The sequence below is a fragment of the Heloderma suspectum genome, chromosome 3 (genome assembly GCF_057233095.1).
Source record: "Heloderma suspectum isolate Gila_16-S chromosome 3, 16-S_ref, whole genome shotgun sequence".
NCBI lineage: Eukaryota > Metazoa > Chordata > Lepidosauria > Squamata > Helodermatidae > Heloderma > Heloderma suspectum.
The window spans coordinates 321,798,941-321,802,624 of record NC_139460.1 but is presented as its reverse complement, the minus strand read 5'-3'; positions in this window follow the sequence as shown (position 1 = coordinate 321,802,624).

Here is a 3,684-nt window from a genome sequence, read left to right as displayed (position 1 = left end):
GGGCCTATAAGACTATTGAGTCCACCCCCCTGCTCAATGCAGGAATCCAAGTCAGAGCATCCCTGACAGGTGGCTGTCCAGCCTCATCTTGAATGCCTGCAGTGTGGGAGAGCCCACCACCTCTCTAGGTCATGGGTTCCACTGTCGTATAAGGAGGCAGTGGCAACTACTGCTACCTCTCACCATTACCGCTGTCCAGACCAGAGCGAGAGGCAGGTGAACAAGCATTTTGCAATGGTGAGGAGGAGCAGTCCAGGAGGAACTTGTCAGGGGGGCCCTGCTGGGATGTGGGCCATTGGCAGGTGCCCAACCATACCTACCCTTATACTGGCCCCTGATACTGCTGTTACAGACTTTCTATTTTGTTGGCATCCAGGTAATAGGATCAACTATTCATCTTTGAGTGTGTGCATGTGAGATTTTTGTTGGAACCTGCCTCCCCATGTACTATGGCCCCAGTTCTAATTGCATGGTGGGGGTACTCCCTGTGGCTGCGTTTTATATATATATAAAAAAAGAAAATACAGATTTGTGACATGCAACCACACCGACCACAAATCATCTGGTTTAGCCCCAAGTGTAACATTTATTTTGTCTGCTTTGACTCCACTTACAGCTTGCAAACTGTTATGGAAACGTTTTTCACCTTATGGATAAGACACTCACCTGTGGTTGTATTGGTTGGATTTGAAACTGTGAATGGTGCACAATCAGACAATCCCGAAGCATTGTCTGGATGACCACTGATCCCTTTTGTAAAATTTCAGGGAAACGAGAAAAGTAACATGTTGTCAGGGGCAATTGAATGTTCCCTGTGAATGTTTGGGGAACCGCTTAGCACAGGCTGAGCTCTTCATTCTATTTACCTCCCTTGTGAAAGCATTTACCTTCCAGCTGCCAGAGGGAGTGAAGGACATTAACACCAAACGGTGCACCCCCGCCCCCATTCAAGCTCTGTGCAGGGCTTCGTTAGACTGCAGTACATCAAAGACTAACAGAGCAGAGCTGACAGAGGCTGACTTGTCCCCGTGAATTTTTATCTTCCTACTATTTAACTTTATCCACATTTTTCTTTACTTATCCAGTTCATATTTCCACTGTGACATGCCTGTTCAAAAGGAGGATGTGTTTGTTAGACCTTATTACAGCTTTCTCCAACCTGGCTTGCTCCAGATGTGTTGGGCTGGGGGATTTTGGGAGTTGTAGCCCAACACATCCGGGGGGGGGCAGATTGGGGGCAGCTGCCTTACTATATGCATTGTTTGAGGAGAGAATTCAGGCAGATGTTCATGTTGGGGCTGGGTTAAAAGACCTGGGGGCGTGTTGTGCTTTTCTATACAAGGCTGTTAATCTGCTGTATCTACTTTTTGAGATCTGACCATTTCCTTTCCTGCTTTTCCATTACATAATCTCTAGGTGGCGCTGTGGTATAGTGGAATAGTGTAAATACACAAGAAGAAATTGCCCTTTCTTTCACTTCCACAATTAAATGCCACAGTTCCCTGCTCTAAAAAAACTTGCCAAAAGTCCTGGTTAGACATAAAAGTGAAACTGGAGGGTCACATCATTGCCTAAAGAACCGGTGAACAACCGTGAGTAGGGAATGACAGGTGTACAATAAATGCCTTGCGTAGAAAAGCCCAGCCTAAACCTAAGCCTGATTTGAACAGAATGGTCATTCTCCTGACACCCATACTCAGATTTGCCTATTAACTAGCAAGAACACAGAGAAAATTAAATGACCGATACCTAAATGCTGATGGTCACATTACGTTTATGTCCTCTGGCTCAAAATACCTAAGTACAAATTACAGGTGTGCCTCTTATCACACCTCAAAAGGAGCACCCATGTAAAATTTAGCATGCGGCCCTGTAAAATACCATGAGGGCCTTGTTCTTTCTGAGTATTTTAAAAGGATATATGCTGAATGAGAATCTTATCAATGCTGTAGGTACACAAGGTACACAAGGTACACAAGGTACTACTGTACTCTGTTTCTTCCTTCATCAATCCATTCCCATTTGTCTTTTTTATTGAGTCCTTGTTACTTTTGCCATATATAAACAAACCCCTATGCTGCCCGCAGCCCCTATAAATACTCATATTCAAACATATAATGTTTGAAGCACAACAACATCAAAGTACAATTAGCATTCTGGTTGGTTTTAAATGTGAAGGAAGATGGTTGGAAAAGGAGAGAAGAAATGAAGAGCATCTTACTTTTATGTAGCATAAAGTTTCAGGAAGGCCAACCAAATTTATTTATTTAGGCTGCAATTCTATACATACTTGCCTGGGGCTAAGTCCCAGATAGCTCTGCTCTTTTAAATAATTTTTAAAAGCTTTGACTCTTTATAAATGACTAGATTAGAAAACAGCCACTCCACCACATTTTAGATAATGAATGACCTAAATGATCTTTTATAATAGTAAATAAAATCCAAAGGAAGCCATGTTGGTACATAAGAAAAATCCCATAACTGATAGTTGGGCTGTTAACTGTAATAAATATATTTTGTATTCTTTATTTTTGTCACTCAAGTCTTACAGCTCTTCACTTATCAAAGAGAGTCTTCCACTGTGGTTACATGTTTGATAGCACAGCTCCTTACCTTCATTGCACTGGTTACCAGTTGTTTTCTGGGCCAAATTCAAGGTGTTGGTTTTGCCCTTTAAAACCCTATACAGTTCTGGCCCAGCCTATCTCAAGGAGCACCTCCAGCAACATCAGACAGGCCGCTTAACAAGATCAGCCTCGGATGGCCTTCCCTCTATCCCATCAGCCAGGACAGCTAGACTGGTGAGGACGAGGGAGAGGGCCTTCTCTGTGGTGGCCCCCACTCTGTGGAACTCCCTCCCTAGGGAACTCTGCCATGCCCCCTCTTTAATGAGCTTCCACCACGCACTGAAAACTTGATTATTTGGGCAGGCGTTTGGGGTGGGTTGGGGTATTTTAAAATAATGTTTTAATGTATGATTTACTGTTTTAAATTGTACTGTTCTACATCACCCAGAGTGGCTGGGTGACCAGCCAGATGGGCAATTAAGAAATTCAATAAACAAACAAACAAACAAATAAATTTGGTTTATCGTGTGTCCAAATCTGTTACTTTCAGAGCTCCGAGAGTGTGATCTTCATGGTCGTTTTTAAGGGCATCCACCCACATCTTCTCTGTCAGCCTACATACAATTGATCTGGCATGGATGCCTGCTTTTAACCCACCAGTACGAGTAAAAATGCTACTGTGTCTGGTCTGATATATGGGATGCCCACAAGCAAGAAATGAGGGCACCAGCCATCTCTTGCTGCTGTTCCTAAGCAAGAGGTATTCCAAAGCATGTGCAGCATGAGTGGGGCCAGGCTGAATGCCTCAGGTACTGTTGAGCCTTGGCTCAGAGGGATGTGCAGTGCCACTGAAGAACTGCTGGCTTGTAGCACCTGCCATGACCCCAGACTAGGGCTTTTGGGCCTGAAATGCAGAGAGAGGTGAGGGCTTGGAGTGTGCAGGAGTTACATTTGGCCCTGGGCTAGGAAGGAGTAGGTGGCCAGCTGGAATCGCGGGCAGAGGTTAAGGTGGTGGCAACTCATTTCAGTTTATGAGTTTCCCCCTGTAGGTGATTTTATTGCCTGTTCTTTCCTAGACCTTATCCACCAAGGACATCAAGGACATGGACACCAAGGG